This window comes from Bufo bufo, chromosome 1 (assembly GCF_905171765.1).
Source record: "Bufo bufo chromosome 1, aBufBuf1.1, whole genome shotgun sequence".
NCBI classification, from domain to species: domain Eukaryota; kingdom Metazoa; phylum Chordata; class Amphibia; order Anura; family Bufonidae; genus Bufo; species Bufo bufo.
The window spans coordinates 252,001,173-252,027,993 of record NC_053389.1 but is presented as its reverse complement, the minus strand read 5'-3'; the positions used below and the strand labels follow the sequence as shown (position 1 = coordinate 252,027,993).

Genomic DNA, 26,821 nt, shown 5'->3' with positions numbered 1-26,821 from the left:
ACAACGACCTGAAGCATAGAAGTAAATCAACAACAGAATGGCTTAAACAGAAGAAAATACGCCTTCTGGAGTTTCCCAGTCAGAGTCCTGACCTCAACCCGATTGAGATGCTGTGGCATGACCTCAAGAAAGCGATTCACACCAGACATCCCAAGAATATTGCTGAACTGAAACAGTTCTGTAAATAGGAATTGTCAAGAATTACTCCTGACCGTTGTGCACGTCTGTTCTGTAACTACAGGAAACGTTTGGTTGAAGTTATTGCTGCCAAAGGAGGTTCAACCAGTTATTAAATCCAAGGGTTCACATACTTTTTCCACCTGCACTGTGAATGTTTACATGGTGTGTTTAATAAACATGAAGTGAACAAATGGGAGGCTCGACACCTGGATGGATGTAACGGTTGGTTCACTGCTCACTGGGTCACCCACCCAGTATGAAGTTAGAGTAAAATCAAGTGAAAAGAGCAGGCACACCACCTTCTGGAGTAAAAATGTGACAGCAATTTATTCAAATACAATAATAGACCATAAATAGGATCAGGATAAAATGTGAGTAAATACAATAATAAAATCGAATGAATCCACTGATTAAAAAATGTAAAAAAGAATTAATGTCTCTGGATGGAGAGTAATAAATAGATCAGAGGCCCATTTCACTCATCAAAGATCGATATCCAATGTGAAAAGTCTCAATATTGGAGACACAACGATATACTGTAAGTGTAAAGGAAGTCTCAGTATTAAATGCACAGCAATGTATATAAAATTGCAGCTATAAGTAGGGATCACCACTGAATAGATCTAGTCACAGCCCAGTGTAGATAAGAGCACAATGTGAATAAGCGCAGGTAATTGTCACGGCTGTATGTGAGCAACAAGAGCATACACAGTGAATATAGCTACTGACCGGACCCAAACTAGGGAGGATAAAGGGTGACCCCTGTCAGACCCTAAATGCTCTCCCTATACTGCTAAGCACATGTCCGGATCCAAATGGTGGATCGAGACATGCCCGCGTACCTAAGGCTGATGACCACTGTAACCCCTACAATAGTGGAAGGGGCACGGCCACCGGTGCCCTGCTCAGTATATGGACGGAACCGGGGTCGCCTCGGATCCAGTCAGCAAACAAACAGAAACATACAATGTCTGCACACTTAACTGAAGGAGCTGCAGCAGCAGTGAAAACAGATCCAAAGTCAGCTGACAATATCCGAAGTACTTGCTTCAGCAGAACACAGGTCCAGTGAAAAGATATCACATAAGTGAAGATACTCAAGCGAGAGATACAACTCAAAGGAAAAATATAATCCGCACCCTACAAAGGAGGAGGAGTGATTTAAAGGCAGAGAAATCAAACACAGGAGGGACAGCTGGGAGGAAGGAAACAGAAAGTAAAGACCTCATCACAGGGGCGGAGAAACAGAGCTGTGAGAACGTCTCAAAGCTCTGGTAGTGACAGTACCCCTTCCTCTACGGGTGGACTCCGGACACCCAGGACCCACCTTCTCAGGATGAGCCCTATGAAATGCCCTGATGAGGCAAGTGGCTTTAATGTCCGACACCGGAACCCACATCCTCTCCTCAGGACCATAACCCTTCCAATGAACGAGGTACTGAAGAGAACCGCGGACAATGCGAGAGTCCACAATTCTGGAAACCTCAAACTCCAGATTGCCATCAACCAAAATCGGAGGAGGAGGCAAAGAGGAGGGTACCGTGGGCTGGACATATGGTTTTAAGAGAGATCTGTGAAATACATTATGTATCTTCCAAACCCGTGGAAGATCAAGACGGAAGGCAACAGGATTGATGACTGACAAGATTTTATAAGGCCCAATAAACTTGGGACCCAATTTCCAGGAGGGAACCTTCAGTTTAATATTTCTTGTAGACAACCACACCAGATCACCCACATTCAGGTCCGGACCAGGCACACGTCTCTTATCAGCCACACGCTTATATTTCTCACTCATCTTTCTAAGATTACTCTGAATCTTTTGCCAAATGGTAGACAAAGACGAGGAAAATCTCTCCTCCTCAGGCAAACCAGAAGGAGCCCCTCCCGAGAATGTCCCAAACTGCGGATGGAACCCATATGCACCAAAGAATGGTGACTTATCAGAAGATTCCTGACGACGGTTGTTCAGAGCAAACTCAGCAAGAGGGAGAAATGAACACCAATCCTCCTGGTTCTCTGCCACAAAACAGCGCAAATATGTCTCCAGATTCTGATTGACGCGTTCAGTCTGACCATTCGACTGCGGGTGAAAAGCAGAAGAGAAGGACAGCCGAACCCCCAGGCGAGAACAGAAAGCCTTCCAGAATTTGAACACAAACTGCGTGCCTCTATCGGAAACAATATCAGAGGGAATGCCATGCAATTTAACAATATGGTCGGCAAAAGCTTGCGCCAACGTTTTAGCATTGGGCAAACCAGGGAAAGGTACGAAATGAGCCATCTTGCTAAAACGGTCCACCACCACCAGGATCACCGACTTCCCTGAGGAACGAGGAAGATCCGTGATAAAGTCCATGGACAGGTGTGTCCAAGGACGGGAAGGTATGGGTAACGGGAGAAGGGGACCTGAAGGCCGTGAACGAGGGACCTTAGCGCAAGCGCACGTCTCACAAGCAGCCACAAAACCCTCCACCGACTTACGAAGAGCCGGCCACCAAAATCTCCGAGCAATGAGATCTACCGTGGCTCGACTCCCGGGGTGACCAGCAAGAACAGTATCATGATTCTCCTTGAAGAGTTTGTGACGTAACTCAGGAGGCACAAACAACTTTCCAGAAGGACAACGGTCAGGTGCCTCAGTCTGGGCAGCCTGGACCTCGGCCTCCAAATCAGAATACAGAGCAGAAACAACTACCCCCTCCGCCAAAATGGGACCCGGGTCCTCAGAGTTTCCTCCTCCCGGAAAACAGCGAGAGAGAGCATCAGCCTTCACATTTTTGATCCCAGGGCGGAATGTAACGACAAAATTGAATCTGGAGAAGAACAGAGACCATCTGGCCTGTCTCGGATTCATACACCTGGCCGACTCCAAGTACGCCAGATTCTTATGGTCGGTAAAAATGGTGATAGGGTGCCTGGCCCCCTCCAACCAATGGCGCCATTCCTCGAAAGCCAACTTGATGGCCAACAACTCCCTATCTCCCACATCATAGTTTTTCTCTGCCGGGGAGAGTTTTTTAGAGAAAAAGGCACAGGGTCGCCATTTGGCAGGAGAAGGGCCCTGGGACAAAACCGCACCCACACCCACCTCGGAAGCATCCACCTCAACAATAAAAGGTAAGGAAACATCGGGATGCACCAAGACGGGAGCAGACGCAAAACTCTCTTTAATCTTAGAAAAAGCTGCAAGCGCCTCCTCCGACCAAGAGGAAAAATCCACCCCCTTTTTTGTCATGTCAGTGAGGGGTTTGACAACAGAGGAATAATTCAAAATTAACTTTCTGTAATAGTTTGCAAAACCCAGAAAGCGCATCAATGCCTTCTGATTCTCAGGAAGCTCCCACTCAAGTACAGCACGGACCTTCTCCGGATCCATGCGAAAACCAGAAGCAGAGAGGAGAAAACCCAGAAATTGAATCTCCGATACCATAAAAACACATTTCTCCAGCTTGGCGTACAATTTATTTTCCCGCAGAATCCGCAGAACCTGAAAAAGATGATCCTGATGGGTCTGAACATCAGGGGAAAAAAAATCTAAATATCATCAAGATACACCAATACAAATTTCCCCATTAAATGGTAGAAAATACTGTTAACAAAATGCTGAAAGACGGCCGGAGCATTCATCAGGCCGAAAGGCATAACGAGATTCTCGAAATGCCCGTTAGGGGTATTAAAGGCCGTTTTCCATTCATCCCCCTCTCTGACCCTGACCAGGTTGTACGCGCCTCTCAAATCCAATTTGAAAAAAACTTTGGCCCCAACAATTTGGTTGAAGAGGTCCGGGATCAGAGGAAGGGGATAGGGATCGCAAATCGTGATACGGTTCAGCTCCCTAAAATCTAGGCAAGGTCTCAGAGGGACATCTTTTTTTTTAACAAAAAAAAACCCAGCGGCAACAGGTGATTTTGAGGGACGAATATGCCCCTTATCGAGACTCTCGGAGATATAGGTTCGCATTGCGATTCTTTCCGTTGTGAGAGATTGTAGAGGCGTACTTTTGGCAGCTTGGCGCCGGGAATGAGGTTAATGGGACAGTCAAACTCCCGGTGAGGAGGTAGCTCCTGAACACCGCTCTCGGAAAACACGTCCGAGAAATCAGAGAGAAATGATGGCACAGTTTTAGTGGACACCTCTGCAAAAGTCGCTGTGAGACAATTCTCTGTACAAAAGTCACTCCACTCATTTATTTGCCTTCCTTGCCAATCAATAGTGGGGTTATGTCTAGTGAGCCAGGGTAACCCCAAAACTAGAGGAGAAGGCAATTAGTTAAGGACAAAACAAGATATATCCTCCACATGAGTGTCACCTACAGCTAACCGGATATTGTGAACAATGCCCTTCAGGGATCTCTGTCAGAGTGGAGCAGAGTCAATAGCAAAAACAGGTATATCCTTTTCTAATGTGCAAACCTGAAAACCATGCATGGCTACAAATTGAGTGTCAATAAGATTGACGGCCGCTCCACTATCGACAAAAATTTCACAAGAAATTACTTTGCTCTCTAGCGCCACCCTGGCAGACAGGAGAAAACAGGAACTGCAGGTCAGAGGAAAAGAATCAATTCCTACATCAACTTTGCCCAAAGTAGCAGATGAAGCAGAGTTTGATGATTTACCTTTTGAGTTTTTTCTCTTATTATAACTCTTAGTACAGTTCATGAATCTCCTAGACGGACAAACATTTGCCAAATGACCTATGCCCCCACAACAAAAACACACCATACTCTGAGGACTAAATCCTCTTTTATCAGGGGCAAGTCGACCTAGCTGCATGGGCTCCTCCTCAGAGGGGACCGAGACAGGATGAGGCCCCTGCACACTGAATGAGTCCGCACCACTGCCCCTAGACTGACAATGGCTGGACAGAGAGGTCTCGTTTCTTTCTCTTAGACGTCTGTCAAGGCGTACCGCCAATGACATGGCAGACTCTAAGGACGTTGGTCTCTCACGGAAAAAGCCCAAGTCTGAGCATTACCCCTGAGCAGGGAGATGACAATCCTCACCCTCTGCTCCTCACCACCAGAGGAATGGGGACACAAGCAAAAATGGAGTTTGCATGCCTCTCTGAAGCGAACAAAATTCTCACTGCCCCCGGAGAACGTTTCCGGAAGTGAGAGCTTTGGTCTCGCAACAGACTCCATGGGCCGGAGCAGAGCCCAATACTTGAAGCTGAGTCATAGATTGACGGAGATCCGCTACCTCCAAAGAAAGACCCTGCATGCGGTCAACCAGGCCAGAAAGCGGATCCATGTCAAAAAAGGACGGTTTTGGCGGATTATAATGTCACGGCTGTATGTGAGCAACAAGAGCATACACAGTGAATATAGCTACTGACCGGACCCAAACTAGGGAGGATAAAGGGTGACCCCTGTCAGACCCTAAACGCTCTCCCTATGCTGCTAAGCACATGTCCGGATCCAAATGGTGGATCGAGACATGCCCGCGTACCTAAGGCTGATGACCACTGTAACCCCTACAATAGTGGAAGGGGCACGGCCACCGGTGCCCTGCTCAGTATATGGACGGAACCGGGGTCGCCTCGGATCCAGTCAGCAAACAAACAGAAACACACAATGTCTGCACACTTAACTGAAGGAGCTGCAGCAGCAGTGAAAACAGATCCAAAGTCAGCTGACAATATCCGAAGTACTTGCTTCAGCAGAACACAGGTCCAGTGAAAAGATATCACACAAGTGAAGATACTCAAGCGAGAGATACAACTCAAATGAAAAATATAATCCGCACCCTACAAAGGAGGAGGGGTGATTTAAAGGCAGAGAAATCAAACACAGGAGGGACAGCTGGGAGGAAGGAAAAATAAAGTAAAGACCTCATCACAGGGGCGGAGAAACAGAGCAGAGAGGACTCCTCCAAGCTCTAGTAGTGACATCATCACAGGGGTGGAGAAACAGAGCTGTGAGAACGTCTCAAAGCTCTGGTAGTGACAGTAATTCAGCGATTCAGGGTTGACTCACTGAGGCTCTTACCGCTCTGTTGATGCTGCAGTGTCCGTTCAGTGTAATGGCATAGTAACCCACTCACGTGTGTATTCGGGCACTGGTTCCAGGAAGCGGAGAGTGATAAAACACTGTGAGGACAATTCCCCCAGGATGCTGGTTCCACGTGGTGGGAGCTCTCAGATCCGTTACTTGGTGGGCGTGTGTAGTTACTGTGGAGGTCAGATGATCTAGTCGTAAAGGTCAAATGATCCGATCAGCTGGTTTATTCGTCGGTCAGCTGCTATGGTCATGTGACTCGCAGGTCCTGTCAATCACAGGTCCTATAAGGCAATATTCAATGCTGTGTTTCGATGAGGATAAAAAAATAATTCTTTGTGGGCAAAGGGGATTCTTTTTGCTTCTGGTCCGGACCAGCAGAAGGTGAAGAAAAGACGCAGTTTACCAGACGCGTTTTGAGGCAACTTGCCTCTTTCTCAGTGGCTACAAGACTGCGCTCCTCCAGAAGTTTTTTATAGGTCTCATAATTAGGACACAAATAATACAAGTGTAAAACAGTTCTCAAACAGTTCTCAAACCAGTTAAAGTGCACATATGTTATAATCATTGCACTTTAACTGGATTCGTATTTTTACCGGTTTGAGAACTGTTTTACACTTTGGAATCCAATCCATGTTTTATTTGTGTCCACATTGCTGTGCATTTAATACTGGGACTTCCTTTACACTTATATTGTTGTGTCTCCAATATTAAGACAGCAGCACAAAACAAGAGGTACTGAGGGCACCGTCCTCCCACCTGGGAATTGAAGGAACGCAATCCTGGCCTAATCCGACCGTCCAAGAAATCGGGATGCAGGGCTTGAACAGAATGAAATGGAGAACAAGATGCAAAGATAAGCCGCACTCACCATTCGTGTTCACGCTTCTTTATTGTAGGGTATGTTGCGGGGGCAGACTCACATGGAGTATCAATCCACAGCGACGGCCGTTTTGCGGTATGACCGCTTCCTCCGGCTGTTTGATCCACTCTGGGAATCAAGTGTGTGCTAGTTTATAGCGTCACATGGGGGAGGGTCAGCTGACCCATCACTCAAACACCCTTGATGCTACACCCCCTGCACACACCTGAAACACAGGTGCATCGACACATTAGTGCAAGTTTAAGTTTAAAAACAATACTGACACAAATCAAACAATAGTTACAAACAGTGACACATAGTCTGCGAATAGTATCTACACACATGGAAGGGTACATAAATATAAATGAAAGGGATGCAAAAGTTAATGCAATAATATATAAATACAAAAACGTATAAATATATGTACAGTGACTAAAGATAATCTAAGGTGTATTCATAAGAGAATCATATTTATACAGCGTCCTATTCAATGAATGCTGCCAAAACATTGCGTTCGTTTAAGCCTAAACAACCTGTGGCATCCGTTCTAATAATATACCGAGCTTCCTTCTGGAGCAGGGTACGGTGTCTACATGGGGGAGACGCAAATGTCTTGCGATTTGCGGGCCTAGAACATGTCCCCCCACCAGTTCAGGGAGGTGATAGACACCGTACCCTGCTCCAGAAGGAAGCTCGGTATATTATTAGAACGGATGCCACAGGTTGTTTAGGCTTAAACGAACGCAATGATTTGGCAGCATTCATTGAATAGGACGCTATATAAATATGATTCTCTTAAGAATACACCTCAGATTATCTTTAGTCACTGTACATATATTTATACGTTTTTGTATTTATATATTATTGCATTAACTTTTGCATCCCTTTCATTTATATTTATGTACCCTTCCATGTGTGTAGATACTATTCACAGACTATGTGTCACTGTTTGTAACTATTGTTTGATTTGTGTCAGTATTGTTTTTAAACTTAAACTTGCACTAATGTGTCGATGCACCTGTGTTTCAGGTGTGTGCAGGGGGTGTAGCATCAAGGGTGTTTGAGTGATGGGTCAGCTGACCCTCCCCCATGTGACGCTATAAACTAGCACACACTTGATTCCCAGAGTGGATCAAACAGCCGGAGGAAGTGGTCATACCGCGAAACGGCCGTCGCTGTGGATTGATACTCCATGTGAGTCTGCCCCCGCAACATACCCTACAATAAAGAAGCGTGAACACGAATGGTGAGTGCGGCTTATCTTTGCATCTTGTTCTCCACTCCAATATTAAGACTTTTCACATTGGATATCGATCTTTGATGAGTGAAATGGGCCTCTGATGTATTACTCTCCATCCGGAGACATTCATTCTTTTTTTACATTTTTTAATCAGTGGATTCATTCGGTTTTATTATTGTTTTTTTTATTTTATTATGTATTGTATATGCATTTACTCATATTTTATCCTGATCCTATTTATGGTCTATTATTGTGTTGGAATAAATTGCTGTCACATTTTTACTCCAGAAGGTGTTGTGCCTGCTCTTTTCACTTGATTTTACTCTCACTTCAATAAAAACATAGTAACATTTAATTCTTTGTGTGTTATAAGTTTAAGGGCTCTTTCATACTTGCGTTGGCCGGATCCGTCGTGTACTCCATTTGCCGGAATTACACGCCGGATCCGGAAAAACGTGTGAGAACGCATAATTTTTTCTTTCCAGATGCGTCTTTCCGGCTTTTTTTCTAAGATACTGATCCGGAAATCCTGAATGCAACATTACCGTTTTTTTTCCGGATCCGTCGTACAGATCCGGTATGGGGCCGGATCCGTCGAAACAGCGGATCCGTCGTGTACTGATGAGCGGATCCGGTATGTAAAATAATTCTTATCAGAAATTAAATTTAAAGTTGTACAACCAATAAAATATGCAAATATTTTGGTCTATAAAAAGTAAACCTAGGTGACTAGCTCAGATTCTGCTTAGGATTGTCGCCAGGATGATGCCTGAACAAGAGTTTGCTTTCAAAGCCCTGATCTTGGTTTCAAGATGGAGGAAACAAGAGCGAGATGGACGTCGCCGTCGTCTTCGTCGGTATTGGGTTCATCCAATATCATCAGCACGGATTACTGAAGGAGCATTTGAAGTCCTGTACCCGGAATTATGTCATTATCCCGAAAAATTTTATAACTATTTCTGTATGAATATGGCTACCTTTGATGACCTCCTAGACCGAGTATCACCGAGACTGGCAAGAATGGATACGTTTTTCCGCAGGCGTGTGTCACCAACAGAACGACTCATGTTGACCATCCGGTAAGATAATGACATATAGATATATTCATTTTAATTATTTATATGTGTTGTTTAGTATTTATATTTCAGTTATAATTTTTATAGCCGCTATACTAATCTGTCCGTATTTTATAAAAATATTACTTGGAGTAAATATATATTGATCCTTTCAAGTATAGAAAAATTTTACTCACAAAAGGATATTTTTGATAATTATAGTCATTCAGGCGAGATCAAATTTGACAAATCCATAATATATAATTTTTATGTATTTAAAATTAATAATCAATATTTTTTTTTTTTTCATCAGCTTTCTGGCTACAGGTGACAGTTTCACCTCGCTACACTATAATTTCCGGCTTGGAATTTCAACGATTTCAACAATTGTAAAAGAAACGTGTCAAGTTTTATGGGAGCAACTGCATGAGGAGTTTATACCTACTCCCAATCAGCAGAGATGGCTACAATTTGAAAAAAAAAATTTAGAGGTGTGTCAATTTCCGCATTGTGTCGGCGCAGTGGACGGAAAACATATCCGTATAATAAAGCCGCCAGGTACCGGATCAGAATTTTTTAATTATAAAAAATATTTTTCAATTATTTTAATGGCCATCGCTGATGCTGAGTAACGGTTTGTGGCAGTTGATATTGGTGCATATGGCCGCACCAATAATTCCATGATTTTCAAAAACTCTTTCATGGGACGGAGCGTGTACAATAGGCAATTTGACTTTCCACTTCCTGAACCTATGCCTGGAACCAACAGTCCACCACTGCCATACGTATTGGTGGGTGATGAAGCTTTCCAAATGTCTGGAAACCTGATAAAACCTTACTCAAGCCGTGGATTGGATGTCACCAAACGCATTTTCAATTATCGATTAACAAGGGCATGAAGAATGGTCGAGTGCACCTTTGGGATCCTTGTTTCTAAATGGAGAGTGTTTGCAAAACCTATGTGTGGGGTTATACTTCACAATTTCCTACGGACTAAAGAACCCGCCATTGAGCGAATAATCGATGACAGCCAAATGCCAAGTATTGCAACATTTGGACCACGTGGTACTGTGGCGGTGTCCGCCATGTGCGATTCATTTGCTGCCTACTTTAGCTCAGATGCTGGACGTTTACAGTGGCAGGACCAGAATGTGTATAATATTGACATATTTTCCTGTTTGTTTGACAAAAATTGTTCAATAATAAAGTTTATTAACTTTTTCAAATTATTATAGTAGTATGGTGTTTCTTTATAAATAATTTAAATTATTTTTAAAAAACTCTTATCACCGCATAAGTAGACACTATCATTGGCTGGCTCCCCAAGCGGTGGGAGAGCATGTAAGGTCTTTATCCAACACACCCTCTCCCCCTGCCTGTAGAGCGACACAGTTGCAGTGTCGCTCTCCAAGCGGTGGGAGAGCATGTCAGGCCTTTATCCAACACACCCTCTCCCCCCGCCTGTAGAGCGACACAGTTGCAGTGTCGTGCATGTCAGGCCTTTATCCAACACACCCTCTCCCCCCGCCTGTAGAGCGACACAGTTGCAGTGTCGCTCTCCAAGCGGTGGGAGAGCATGTCAGGCCTTTATCCAACACACCCTCTCCCCCTGCCTGTAGAGCGACACAGTTGCAGTGTCGCTCTCCAAGCAGTGGGAGAGCATGTCAGGCCTTTATCCAACACACCCTCTCCCCCCGCCTGTAGAGCGACACAGTTGCAGTGTCGCTCTCCAAGCGGTGGGAGAGCATGTCAGGCCTTTATCCAACACACCCTCTCCCCCCGCCTGTAGAGTGACACGTGTCGCTCTCCAAGCGGTGGGAGAGCATGTCAGGCCTTTATCCAACACACCCTCTCCCCCCGCCTGTAGAGCGACACAGTTGCAGTGTCGCTCTCCAAGCGGTGGGAGAGCATGTCAGGCCTTTATCCAACACACCCGCTCCCCCCGCCTACCTTTATCCAACACACCCTCTCCCCCCGCCTGTAGAGCGACACAGTTGCAGTGTCGCTCTCCAAGCGGTGGGAGAGCATGTCAGGCCTTTATCCAACTCACCCTCTCCCCCCGCCTGTAGAGCGACACAGTTGCAGTGTCGCTTTCCAAGCGGTGGGAGAGCATGTCAGGCCTTTTTTTTTGTATAATTGTCTTTTTATTGAAGAAAAAAGTACAATAATAAAAGTGCATTTTTACAATTTTTTCATGTAAACAATTAACTATCAGGAATTAAAAATGGATAAAATAGCAGGAATGACAAAACAAATACAGCATCATAATGCTAATCCCAGCAAGCCATATTGAGTCCCGGAAACCGGGTAGATGAGTCTCACATTCTAAAATGATAATATATACTTATAAAGATGAAAATAGGAAACAAGACAAGACACAAAAGGGCAAACATACAAAAAAAGGGGAAAAGAGTATTAGTCGCTCTTATCAAAGAAAGTATCCCAAGATAGCCAAACCTTATTAAACTTATCTACCGTGTTATTAATAACTGCTGTCAAATGCTCCATTCTTCTAATTTCCGTGATACTAGTAAACAAATCTAATTTAGTAGGTATATCCTGCCTTTTCCAAAACTGGGCAATGAGGCATTTTGTCGCTGACCGGACATGAAGTACCAAGCATAGCACCGGCTTCTTTAGCACTATTGGAGGCATGTTCAATAGAAACATGTAGGGGTCCAATGAAAACTTGATATCAAGAAGCTGCAATAAAAGGCGCTGGACTTCCTTCCACAATGGGAAGATGATTGGACAATCCCAAAAAATGTGGAACAAAGACCCTTGACCAGAATCACACCTCCAACAAGTACCAGAAACCGTAGGGTTCAAATGTCTAAGCATCTGGGGGGTATGATACCAAAACATTAATGTCTTGTATGAATTCTCTCTGAAAGACACACAAGTGGATGTCATTGCAGCCCTACGCCAGATAAGCTGCCACTAATTTGGCAAGATATCTCGCTCAAGGTATCTCTCCCATTTAGACATATACGCATGTCGTAGGACCTACGGCGGCTCCGGGGTTGAAAGGAGGACATAAATATCTGATATCAGACCTTTTAGTAGAGGTCGACAGTTTGCATAATTTTTCAAACTGTGTTGGAGTGGACACTTTCGTATCTCAGAACATAGATCTAAGCAAATGTTTTATTTGTAAATGCTGCCATCTAGAGGTTTCCGGCAGACTATATTTCTCCTTGAGCAAATCAAAAGATATAATCTCTAAAGTTCTATAGTCCACTATATCAGCAAATCTAAATAGCTTATTAGAGAACCATGGCTTAAAGAGCGTACCCTGCATTCCTATCCTGAACACAGGGTTGAATAGGAATGAGGTCAGAGAGGGTCTATCAGAAACCAATGGAAATTTACGTTTACAACATTTCCAAATGGAGAGTGTGTGTGACATCGGGCCTAGTAACTGGACAGAGCAATCATTTGGTAGAGGGGACCACAGGAGAGCATTGGGATGAATGGGGGCTAGCCAAAGCTTTTCAATCTCCATCCATCTAGAAAATGCCTGAAGAGAGGACCACGCTGGGATCTGAAGTAAATGCGTCGCCCAATAATATTTCATTATGTCAGGAAGCCCCAAACCCCCCTGCGTTTTAAGAGCAGTTAGGGTGTTGCATGCAATTCTATGTCTCTTCCCATTACAGACAAATCGAAGGATAGAAGATTGTAATGCTCTCAGCTCTTTTTTAGGTATCGGGGCTGGGATAGTCTCCATCACATATAATAGCTTGGGTAGTATAGTCCTTTTGACAGCTGCGATACGCCCCAACAAAGAAATAGGCAAGGGCATCCACTTAGCCATAAGTGTATTTAGTTCCTGAAAAAGTGGGACAAAATTATGAGTATACAGGGTACCATATGTTTTTGTAAGTTTCACTCCTAAATAATTAAGGGCAGTGTCATTCCACTTAAAGTGATAGTTGTTTTGCAAATTGCTTAAGACATCTGGAGGGAGATTAATAGGTAATGCTTCTGTTTTTGTCCTATTTATCTTATATCCAGACAACTTCCCATACTCCTCTATAACCTGAAATAAATTTGGTAGCGAGATATGCAAATTGGTTAGCGTAAGAAGAATGTCATCTGCAAAGAGTGACAATTTAAAGTCTATTCTATTCACTTCAACCCCTTGGATGTAAGGATGGACTCTTATTAGCGCTGCCAGCGGCTCTATGCATAATACAAAGAGTAATGGCGATAGCGGGCAACCCTGCCTCGTGCCATTGTGGATGGGTATCCGCTTTGACTGAACATGTGTCATTTTTACATAAGCCGAGGGACAGGTATAGAGGGCTCGTACAGCAGTCAGTAAGGGCCCCCCTATAACAAAACACTGCAGCGTAGAGAACATGAACGGCCAACTCAGGCGATCAAAGGCCTTTTCTGCATCTAGGCCCAATACTAATGCTTGCTGTTTCCTCCTATTAAGAACATCTATCAGATCTATAGTCCTCCTTGTTGTTATCTCCTCCTTGGCGGTGCAACACAAAGCCAACTTGATCCTTGTGTATCAAACTCGGAAGCAGACTAACAAGCCTATTTGCCAATAGCTTTGTAAATATTTTTAGGTCCGAATTAAGGAGGGCTATAGGACGATAGTTCGCACAATCCATATGATCCTTGTTTGGCTTAGGTATGAGAGTAATAAAAGATTGCAGCATCGTGTCAGGTATAGAGGAATCCCCCAAGAAAGAGTTAAAGACCTTAACCATGTGAGGAAGCAGAATATCTATATACGTCTTATAGTAAAGATACGATAGACCATCTGGTCCGGGGGACTTACGGTTTGGCAAATTATTAATCACTTCAGTAATTTCCTACTCTGTAATTTTAATATTAAGGGTAGCTACTAGATCACTAGACAGTTTAGGTAGCTTACATTTTTTAAGAAAAGTAGAGAACTGATCTCGTTGCTGTATAGAATCCCTCGCTACCTGTAGGGGAAGAGAGTACAAATTTTCATAGTATTTTTGGAACAGAACCATTATTTTATTGGGGTCATAAGTAATAGTGCCATCAGCCTGTCTCATGGCCGTCGGGGCGTTCACTAAAGTGGAGTCCCGTAGTTGTTTCGCCAGGAGTGTGTGCGGCTTATTCCCCCAGGCATAGTATCTTTGTCTGGAGTATAAGAGTAATTTGTCCGTCTTCACTAACGCCAGGTCTCTCAACTTAGCTCTCAACAGAACTATACGCCTTAAAAGGTGGCGGGAACTACGGGATCCCAATTGACCCTCCAGATTCTCCAAATCTTTTTTAATACTGCAATATTGCAAATTCCTGTCCCTTTTTAATTTGGAACCAATAGCTATGCAGCTACCCCTGAAGACAGCTTTATGCGCCTCCCATAGAATGGATACATTGGAAACTGATTGCTGATTGATACAAAAATATTCCGATAGACCCTCTCGTAGCTCCTGTTTAGATACAGGATTAGAAAGCAGGCTTTCATTCAACCGCCAATGACAGATTTTAGTAATCGGATGCTCAGTATTTAACTTCAAAAAGATTGGCGCATGATCTGACCATGAGATAGAACCTGTATCAGCATCAACCATTAAACGCATTGTAGGAACATTACCTAAGAAATAATCAATACGAGAATGCATACTATGGGGGTGCGAATAAAATGTGTATGTTTTAGATGTAGGGTAGTTTATTCTCCATAAGTCAAATAACCCAAATCGTCTCACCAGACGTCTAAAAAGACGTGAAAGTCTAGCTTGCTCTCTGGAGGGGGGTTTCCCTGACAATGTTTGCCTATCAAACGTCTCAGAGAAAGAGACATTAAAGTCACCTCCCACAATGAGTGCTGCCGGTAATAATTGAGATATTTTAGTGAACACCCTAGTAATGAAGGGAATCTGCTTGGTGTTTGGAGCGTAGAGGTTACATAATACTATAGGAGTGCCATACATTGTGGCCTGCAATATTACAAATCGCCCTAGAGGATCAGAGATCTGATTGATCACTTGGAGCGGGCAATTAGCAGATAGAAGGATCGCCACCCCTGCCTTTTTCTGTCCACTAGAAGCCGAGTAAGCCCTTGGGAACAATCCCATAGCAAACTTAAACGTTCCAGTGTTATCAAAATGCGTCTCCTGGAGGAAGACTATATCTGCTCTCTGAGCACGACATTCCGTTAAGGCCAGTCTCCGCTTTACATTGGAGTTCAGGCCTTTAACGTTTAAGGACATACACTTGACCATAGCGGAAATACTGGCTGCGCCATATACTTGCTATTTAGGCAGAAGGTATCATTCCTCCAGGAGACCACATCCCGATCCTTCCAAGTGAGAATCTGGAATAAATCATCAGCAGTAACGTCAGATACATTAAACAGATAGTATGACACATGACACACAACGATATAAGGGAACACACAAGACGAGTACATGTAAGAGGTAAAAACAGGAATTATCCAAACATTGGACTTTGAAGTCCAGATGAGGGCGATCATAGAAGGCATAAAACACATATTATAGCCCATTCTCTTCTCTCCCACTCTATAGAGAGCTGAGAAAAGAAAGAGGGCCAACAACAACATTCCCCCCTGTGGTGACATGATTGAGCACATCCGACATGGATGCCCATACATTCTTTAAACACTATGTGAAACATCTGAGCTCCTTAAAAGCCCAAGAATACTTGTTTCCTGAACAATTAGGTATCAGAAATATATGAAGAACAACAGCCGCCTATTATAGCGACATAAACTGTAAGAAGCGAGCGTCATTTTATGACTCAGGACACATCAAGTCAGGTCAGTTCATCTCTCGTATTCAATCCCCTGTATTCTTCTCTTGGCTGGGACCTGCGGTTCTTGCTTCTCACTTGACTCCAAATTGGAAGGGGTGCCATCTGTGGATCAGGGACCTCCCAATCATCAATAGGAGGCTCCGAGAGTCCCAAGGTAGCACAAAAAGCAGGTAAATCTGCGTGAGCACGCATTGGTACAGCTTTCCCATTTTTGTTAGCAATAAGTGCAAACGGATAGCCCCAGCGATATGGAATTTTCTTCTGCCTCATGGACTGTAATAGGGGCTGGAGATGGCGCCTTTTTTGCAGGGTAAGCCACGATAAATCTTGATATAGTTGCACTTGCACCCCTTGAAATTCAATAGCCCTCAGAGCACGAGCTTTAGCCATTATGGCCTCTTTCACCTGAAAGTCCGTGACACAGCAAATAACATCCCGAGGCTGCGCGAACATATTTTTGGGTCGCAATGCCCTGTGAGCGCGGTCCATTTTGATAGTATGAGTCGCCGGAGCCTCTAAGATGGAGTTAAATAATCCATTCAGGACCTCATGTAGATTTTCCTCTGATTCTGGTTCAGGCAGGCCCCTCACTCTAATATTATGTCTGCGACCCCTATTATCCAGGTCCTCTAAGTGCCTTGTGTTTTCTCGGACCACTAGGGTACATTTCTCTACAGTAGATTGGAGATGAGCAATATATTTGCGCGTAGTATCGTGCTCAATTTCTAGGGAGTCCACCCTGGCTGTAACTTGTTGAAAGTCCTGACGTAAGGACGAGATTTCAGCCTTAAATGTGTCCCTAACTTCTACTATTAGGTTTTTAAAGTCCTCTTTAGTAGGGAGGTGCTGCAGCGACTGCCTCAAGGAAGCTGAGGCCTGCGACAATTGTGGGGCGCTATCTTCAAGATCTTCATTTATGTCCGACTGTGAGTCCCAGGGCACATCCTCCCCCATACCTTTCTCCTTGTTGATGTGATCATGGTCTTCTGAGGCTTCTGCCCAATCTCTTCTGCGCTGCGTTGGGGTAGCAGGGGGGTTATTGCGCTTCGGCGCCATTTTGGGCGGCATGCTTGACAGGAGATTCACCCCTTGCGGCTGTCCCCCTGCGTTTTCTAACTGCCTCTGTCCCCTCGGCTTATAAGCAAATTCCTCTGCTAGTGGAGATAGAGGAGAGGCACTCACTGTTAGGGGGCCGTTACGTGCAGCGCTCTGTGTCAGGAGAGCTTTACTGCTCTCCTCCAGCAGTGATTCCCGCCGCAGATTCGTGCCACAGACCTCCTGGAGCAGACGGAGCGGCAGCGCGGTGATCCAGGAAGACTGTAATGTCCTGAGTCTTCAAAAGGGGTGCCGGGCTTCCTCTCACTCTCTTAGAGGGTAGCGATTTCCCCATGGGACCCGAGCACCGTGCATGTGGAGCTTCTATATGGTGGCTGGGCAGCGGAGCTCCTCACTCACACGTCCATCTTGCCGGACGGCCAAGCCACGCCCTCCAGCATGTCAGGCCTTTATCCAACACACCCTCTCCCCCTGCCTGTAGAGCGACACAGTTGCAATGTCGCTCTCCAAGAGGTGGGAGAGCATGTCAGGCCTTTATCCAACACACCCGCTCCCCCCGCCTGCCTTTATCCAACACACCCTCTCCCTCCGCCTGTAGAGCGACACAGTTGCAGTGTCACTCTCCAAGCAGTGGGAGAGCATGTCAGGCCTTTATCCAACACACCCGCTCCCCACGCCTGTAGAGCGACACAGTTGCAGTGTCGCTCTCCAAGCGGTGGGAGAGCATGTCAGGCCTTTATCCAACACACCCGCTCCCCCCGCCTGTAGAGCGACACAGTTGCAGTGTCGCTCTCCAAGCGGTGGGAGAGCATGTCAGGCCTTTATCCAACACACCCGCTCCCCCAGCCTGTAGAGCGACACGGTTCCAGTGTCGCTCACCAAGCGGTGGGAGAGCATGCCAGGTATATTTTTATTTTAGTAAATAAACACAAAGACACATAAAAACGTTTAACAGATTTTTACTGGGTTTAAAAAAAGAATATATATATAAATAAAACAATATTAATATAAAAATAAAATCAACAAAATCACAAATCCCGGTATTGAGGATTTTGAGGAGGAGGTTGGGGGGTGGAAGGCAGTGCATGGCTTGATCCCTCTCCACCTTCGTATGTTCTGGTGGACATAGAAATGTGCGATGTGGGAGGAGAGACAGCGGGAGTATGCAACCGGGATGGGGGATTGGGTGAAGGAGTTGCCCGAGCCAGCGAAGAAGGAGTGGTGAAAGTTGATGGTTGAAAATAGTTAGGAGGAGAGAGAGAACAGTGGTGAAAAGGCTCGGGGTTTGGAGAATGGGGCGGTGGTTGAGGTGGACGGGTTGGAGTTTGCGGAGGTTGGAAGGGGTGAGGAGGTTGGAAGGGGTGAGGAGGTTGGAAGTGGTGAGGATGTTGTGATGGGGGATAGGAATGGGACGTGGGATAGGTCGGTGGTTGGGGGACGGAAGTTGTGCGGTGTCTCAAATCCCACACCACATCCTCCACCCTACGTCTGAACTCCAGCACCTGGTCGGGCGTGAAGTCCGCCACGAGCTGATTAACTGATGGCCAATAGGTTTGTAGCGGGCCCGGCTGAGAAAACTGCGCCACACACTCCCGCAGACTTTTCAGCTCGGCCTCCATGGCTACAATCCTATGGCTGTAACCACACAAGGTCTCATACAAGAGCCTTGTGAGGTCTTCATAATCAGCTTGGCGGCTTCTACCGGCCCTTTGGCGACGCATCAACGCCTCAAAAAGTGGCGCCATAACGGCCATTGTTGCGTCACCAGAGGGCACCAGTAGAGGACGATTTGGATCCTGACCAGGTGCTGGACGAGGTGGAGAGGGATCCGCGGGTGGCAGCTCAGCAGGGACCGCCTCTTGATCACTTTCACGAGGAGGTTCTGGCACCCGAGTACTGCTAGTTGTTCTGTTAAAAAAAAAAAAAAATAATTAGCATGTTTTTAAAATCTACTTCTACATTTTACCATTTAGATGGCTTTTTACTTACCTTTGCAGCTCTAGGGTTCTACGTAGGAACCCTAGGGCAGCCGCAGAGCGGGTTCCGCCAGACCCACTCGGGCGATTGACCTCCTCGTTATAATCTTTCTTATAGCGGTCCCTTATTGAGCGCCATCGCACCATGACTGACGTCTCTGAAAAATATAAAAATAAACATTACTCTCAAATTACAGGCATTAACAAACTGCAGCCCTACAGCTGTTGCAAAACTACTACCCCTGACATGCCTTGATAGGGCATGATGGGAGTTGTAGTTTAGCAACAGCTGGAGGGCCGCAGTTTGGACATGACTGATAACTAATCAATTAAAAAAAATTAAGGCTACTTACTGCAATCTTCCTGTTGGCCTTCACTGAGGTCGTCCCAATCCAGAAGTATTTTGCAACAAATCTCCATCCACAGACTCCGGGTCAGGTGATGATCTGCATGGCGGCGGTCGGTATGGTCCCAGAGTGGGACGCGTTCCTCCACCAGATGGATGAGGAGTTCATTATCAATATAGAATCCGGATAATTCCTCCTCATCCGTTCTGGCAGAGGCCCTTGAACCCTAAATAAATGAGAAAATAAATAAATAAATAAAAAATAAAAAAAATATATACACATATGATATAACAAGATTCAATACTGAGATATACTCACACGTCCCCGACCGCCGCGTGCTCCCCGGCGCCTTGTGGATGGTTGCTGACGACCTCTTGAGGCAACAGTAGGATTAGACTAAAATAAAAGAATATCAAACTTAATACAAAAATTTAATTTTTTTTTTTTAAAAATCAAAAATTTTAAAACAAAATTTACCGCTTCATGGTGTCCACCCCCGACTTCCTCCTCTCCCGTTGACGGAGCAGGTCCGGAACACCTCTCCTCCGTTGACGATTGCTGTGAAAGAAAAAAAACATTAATATTTTGGACATGAGATAATAAAATAAAGCTTTAAAACATGACATACCGTATCCAAGCGAACTCGTTGGCTTGGAGGAGAGTTCCCGGACTCACTTGAATAGCCTATTGAAACAATTTAAAATAATTAAACAATTGATTTTGAATCATTGAAAAAAATCCCTCGAAAATAATACTTGCTGGACATATTTTCGGACACTATCAGGTCTCTCTCGCAAAAAATATAACCTAAACAATGAGACCAAAAATATGAAAATTAGAAAATTAATATTAAACAACAGTAACACCGTAACCGGGGGACTACTACCCCCAACATCCTCCATGCAGTCACCCCAGCTGCATTCCCAAAGCAAAAGCACTTGGGACTGCAGCTGGGGTTACTGCACGGTGGGTGCTGGGGGCAGCATTCCCCAGGGGACTACTACCCCCAACATCCTCCATGCAGTCACCCCAGCTGCATTCCCAAAGCAAAAGCACTTTGGACTGCAGCTGGGGTAACTGCACGGTGGGTGCTGGGGCAGCATTCCCAAGGGGACTACTACCCCCAACATTCTTTTTCTGCCTCCTACATGCATCTACTATGTCTAGGACATAGTAGATGCATGTAGTTAATGTTTTTTCCCAGGGACAAACACACACAATACTCACCTCCAGGAGCTGCTTTCACGACCTGTATTCTCCCGCGCGGGTTGTCTGTGGAAGTTATCGCGCCAGCCAAGACCTTCCTACTTCCTGGCGCAGGCGCAGACGCAACTTCTGAATCCGTCGTTGCGTCGTAACAACTGAAGATGTTAGGACGGATCCGGAATAATACATTTCAATGGGCTATTATTCCGGATCCGTCGATGCGGCAAGTGTTCAGGATTTTTGACCGGAGCAAAAAGCGCAGCATGCTGCGGTATTTTCTCCAGCCAAAAAACGTTCCGTTCCGGAACTGAAGACATCCTGATGCATCCTGAACGGATTTCTCTCCATTCAGAATGCATGGGGATAATCCTGATCAGGATTCTTCCGGCATAGAGCCCCGACGACGGAACTCTATGCCGGAACAAAAGAACACAAGTGTGAAAGAGCGCTAAGCAGACTGTGATTGTCTATTGTTGTGACTTAGATGAAGATCAGATCACATTTATGACGAATTTGTGCAGAAATCCATATCATTCCAAATGGTTCACATACTTTTTCTTGCAACTGTATTTGTATAGATGCATATACAGCTCTGCTACATCTGTCTTCCCCCGTCTCCTACCAGCACTGTGGCTGAATTGATTTATATACAGCACTGCTACATCTGTATTCCCCTCCCCCTCTAGCACTGTGGCTGAACAGCTTCATATACAGCTTTGCTACATCTGTATATTCCCCTCCCCCACCAGCACTATGGCTTTGTAGCTATAGCTACAAATACTGCCCTTATGTGTGTCATAGACATAAACCTACTAACTCATACTAGTAAAGTAAGGTGCCACATCACAATACACAGTACTGCTGCATTTTCATACAGCAGAGCTGGGTATGCCGATGCACACCTTTCTTTAGTTATTGGAGTATTTGTGTGTTTCTGTCTACTAAATACAGCAGGGCAGTATTTGCAGCTATAGCTAGACAGCCACATTGCTGGTGGGGGAGGGGAATAGACAGATGTAGTAGTGCAGAATATGAAGCGGTTCAGTCACATTGCTGGTGGAGAACAGTGATGGTCAATTCGCAGTGTTCACCAGCGAACACATGCGGGCTGCCATCTTGACTCACCCGTCCGGCAATGCACAGGTAAGCCCTTACCTGTGCCCGTGCCGCGAGCCGGTCTGAAATCAAATGCGGTCACCGGGAGCAGGTAGTTCCGAGAACAGCCGCCAGGGGCCTTCGTCGGGCTGTACTCGGAACTGCCTGCTCCCAGTGACCGCATTTGATTTCAGACCGGCTCCCGACACAGGCACAGGTAAGGGCTTACCTGTGCATTGCCGGACGGGTGAGTCAAGATGGCAGCCCGCATGTGTTCGCTGGCGAACACTGCGAACTGACCATCACTGGTGGAGAACAAGAAAAGACAGATGTAGCAGAGCTGTATATGAAGTGATTCAGCCACAGAGCTGGTGGGGGAGGGGAAGACACACATGTAGTAGTGACATCCACAGTGCTTGTGGGGTAGGGGCGGTGGCTAACATTTCTAAAAGTTGTAATTATGGGCAGGGCTGAAAACGTATTGGTCGTGGGTAAGACATGCCAAACCTGAACTATATGGCTGAGTTGTGCCTGGAGCCACGGGCGTGGGTAGGCCTGGAGAGGGCGCACCCTATTGGAGTGTGTGAAAAAAAGCCGATGGGAGGGAGGGGTAAGTGAGACACACCCCTGGTGGGTAGGAGTTACGGATATATATAGGGAACTTACGCCCTGCCCACAAATACAGGCTGATATCAGCCTTAATACTTATGGGCAGGGCTGAAAACGTATTGGTCGTGGGTAAGACATGCCAAACCTGAACTATATGGCTGAGTTGTGCCTGGAGCCACGGGCGTGGGTAGGCCTGGAGAGGGCAAAAAGTCAAGGACACTATGTTGACTAGACCAATTTATTCATATTTTTCCCAACACGCATGAACTATAACGCTAATGACTGAAAATCCTGAGAGATCTCCCTGTGTGGACTGGGAACGTACCTGCTGAAACAAGACGATTTCCAGCGCCCCGTTGATCGGGTAACATGAGCGGGGACCTGGTGTTTTGAGCTGACGATGCTGCCCCGATGTGGAATGAATGGCCCGAAATGACTCTTGAGTCGAACCCAAGACCTGCTGTCAGGGATCGGATGAGGGACGTGAATTGGTTTAAGAGAGGGGCTTGTTTTTGGAGGGCAGGAGAGGACTGTCAGGAGGTGCTGTTTGCAACAGGGACATTGATTTATTGAGGATCTGGACTGGGCACCATTTATTCTGGGTGCGAAATATTTAACTTCCGTGGGCGGCCCCGTCTGATTTGTCTTGGTCAATGGGATACGGAGTATATAGTGGTTATTATGCAAAGACAGCTGTTCTACGCGGAGACAGCCGTGTCCCAGAGAGCTGCTAGTGAACTCCCCTAGCCGGGGGAAGCCATGGAAACATGGCCGCTTGGATTACCGCTGGAAAAAGGCCCAAAAGGGTTGCCGTCCAGTGCAGAAGACAATTCCCTGAACAACTCGCTGGACACTGGCCGTCTGCGGGCGGAAGCCTGCTTTGTATTTAATTTATTTTATATTTAATATATCTTTGGAAGAGCGACCTGGGTTACTACGTATGACGTGGTGTTAGAGGCCTGCTGGCTCAATCCTGATGGCATTGGACGAAAGCTTCTGTTGGGAGAAACAGAAAGCTATGAACGCCAATATGTAAAATATTTCATCCCAACTGCCCTGAGTATAGAGAAGTCTAAACTATCGAACGCTTTCAACCCAGCTCTGTAATTCCTGGTCGTGTTTGGAGCTAACGACTGTCTTATGAGATGTTTCGCTGCTGAAACCGCCTTTACCCTTGTTGCGCGTTTCTTACCTTATGGAGGCTTTGTCTGATTTGAGAACGATAGTGGCCGGAAGATACTTCTCGGAATCTGAGGGGAACATTAAGGAAACTGAATAACGTAGCCGTGGAAATCGGATGAGGACCACGAGACCCCTTGACCGTCCAGGAGCCCCCTAACTAAAGGCCGAGCCTGGATAGACTGAAGTGGGGCGTGGCAGCTTTAACATGACATATAGCGTGGTAACAGCAGCAGTTGGGCCTGACGGTCCAGTTGTCACCCAGACATTTAGCTTGTCCTGGGTGATCTAAGAGACAAGATTAATGGCATGGCATGCTATCGGCAGTAGCTGAACCTGGGCGGTCCCGGTGACATACGTCATTTAACATGGCCTGGACGATCCAGGTGACAGAGAAAGACATAGCTGGCAACTGCAGCGGCTGAACCTGGGCGGTGCAGGTGACATGCAACATTTTATCATGGCCTGGACGATCCAGGTAACATACAACATTGAACTCGGCCTGGACGATCCAGGTAACATACAACATTAAACTCGGCCTGGACGATCCAGGTGACATATGACATTTAACTCGGCCTGGACGATCCAGGTGACATACAAAGACATAGCTGGTAATGGCAGCGGCTGAACCTGGGCGATCCAGGTGACATGCAACATTTATCATGGCCTGGACGATCCAGGTAACATACAACATTGAACTCGGCCTGGACGATCCAGGAAACATACAACATTGAACTCGGCCTGGACGATCCAGGTGACGTACAACATTGAACTCGGCCTGGACGATCCAGGTGACATACAAAGACATAGCTGGTAACGGCAGCGGCTGAACCTGGGCGATCCAGGTGACATGCAACATTTATCATGGCCTGGACGATCCAGGTAACATACAACATTGAACTCGGCCTGGACGATCCAGGTAACATACAACATTGAACTCGGCCTGGACGATCCAGGAAACATACAACATTGAACTCGGCCTGGACGATCCAGGTGACGTACAACATTGAACTCGGCCTGGACGATCCAGGTGACATACAAAGACATAGCTGGTAACGGCAGCGGCTGAACCTGGGCGATCCAGGTGACATGCAACATTTATCATGGCCTGGACGATCCAGGTAACATACAACATTGAACTCGGCCTGGACGATCCAGGTAACATACAACATTAAACTCGGCCTGGACGATCCAGGTGACATATGACATTTAACTCGGCCTGGACGATCCAGGTGACATACAAAGACATAGCTGGTAACGGCAGCGGCTGAACCTGGGCGATCCAGGTGACATGCAACATTTATCATGGCCTGGACGATCCAGGTAACATACAACATTGAACTCGGCCTGGACGATCCAGGAAACATACAACATTGAACTCGGCCTGGACGATCCAGGTGACGTACAACATTGAACTCGGCCTGGACGATCCAGGTGACATACAAAGACATAGCTGGTAACGGCAGCGGCTGAACCTGGGCGATCCAGGTGACATGCAACATTTATCATGGCCTGGACGATCCAGGTAACATACAACATTGAACTCGGCCTGGACGATCCAGGTAACATACAACATTGAACTCGGCCTGGACGATCCAGGTGACATTTAATCATGGCCTGGACGATCCAGGTAACATACAACATTGAACTCGGCCTGGACGATCCAGGTAACATACAACATTAAACTCGGCCTGGACGATCCAGGTGACATATGACATTTAACTCGGCCTGGACGATCCAGGTGACATACAAAGACATGGCTGGTAACGGCAGCGGCTGAACTTGGGCGATCCAGGTGACATGCAACATTTATCATGGCCTGGACGATCCAGGTAACATACAACATTGAACTCGGCCTGGACGATCCAGGTGACATACAACATTGAACTCGGCCTGGACGATCCAGGTGACATACAACATTGAACTTGGCCCGGACCGTCCAGGCGAAAAACAAATGACATAGCCGGTATTTGCAGCGGCTGAACTTCGGACGGACCGGATAACGTGCGGGCCTGTTTGAGACTGTTCACTCGTCACTGGCAAATCCTCCCGGCTAGGACATGTGTTGGAAGCGATGAGCCTATTACGTGCAATCGTGGACCCCTGGAACCTGCCGGCATTGTGAGGCCCCGCCTCCGTATTATGAAGCAACCCATGCCCGCACGTTCAAAATGAACCTTAACCGACCCGTTGTGTTTGACAAGTTAATAAGAATATATTTTGCAATATTGCCCCAGACACAGGCTGGGTGCCGGGCTGCCACTGCCCTACTTGCCGCCGGCACCCAATGTGCCCACTGCTTCTTACCTGTGCCGACTCTGCTACATTGTGCATCTCTGTTTTTTTTTTTGTTTTGTTTTTTTGATTGACTCAATATTGTAACCGTGGAGGTAGGCAGAGGACCGCAAGATCTCCTGACGATCCAGGGGACTCCTAACTAGAGACTGAGCCTGAATAACCTGAAGGGACATGTGAAAGACTTAGCCTGGATAAACCTAATAACAAACCATGACATATAGCGTGGAATGAGCAGCAGCCGAACCTGGGCGACCCAGGTGATACATAACCTTCAAATCGACTTGGACGATCCAGGTAACGAGACAAATGACATTTTTGCATGTTGACTGAAAAGGCTGAACCTGGTCGATCCAGGTGACGTGCAACATTTAACTCGTCCTGGGCGATCCAGGTAACACACAAACATGAAACTTGGCCTGGACGATCCAGGTGACACACAACATTCAATTCGGCCTGGGCGAGCCAGGTGACAAGACAGTGACATGGTGTAGCCACAAGAGCGAGCTGAACCTGGGCGATCCAGGTGACATACAATACTTAACTCGGCCTGGCAATCCAGGTGACAATACTACTGGCATGTGGCAATTTAACCGCCTTCACTCTTCCCTGTTGACTCATGTTAAGGCCGCGCGCAAGTGGAGCCCTGGACCTGTTGACACTGCGACCCCCCTAACAACCACCGAATCCGACGTGGCACAGCCTCCATGTCACGGCGCAGCCCCAGCCCAAAAACAACCCGAATGAGCCCTGATTCTTGCCAACAACACAGGCTGAGCTCTGGGGGTACCCGGCGCACACCCTGCTTCCACCTGTGACGCCTTTGCTAACCTGTGCAAGGAAATGATAGGGGTGCGTGCTCCGGAGGGAACGGTGGACATGTGTGGGAGGGAAACGATCGGTGCTCTGCTGGAGTGCCTTGGGGAGGCGGGCTGAAGTGGGTGCGTTC

At 46.3% G+C, this 26,821-nt stretch overlaps 1 protein-coding gene and 1 long non-coding RNA gene across 2 annotated transcripts in view; one reads left to right on the top strand and one right to left on the bottom strand.

The window, feature by feature from the left end:
• Positions 1–26,821, top strand: part of LOC121005826 — a 301,607-nt gene that overhangs the window by 249,148 nt on the left and 25,638 nt on the right. The gene's annotated exons all lie outside the window — the stretch shown is intronic.
• Positions 19,202–20,125, bottom strand: LOC121005883. Its single transcript, XR_005779974.1, has 4 exons — positions 19,966–20,125; positions 19,807–19,884; positions 19,495–19,714; positions 19,202–19,299 (listed from the first exon to the last, which is right to left on the bottom strand). It is a non-coding gene; the product is annotated as an uncharacterized LOC121005883 (long non-coding RNA).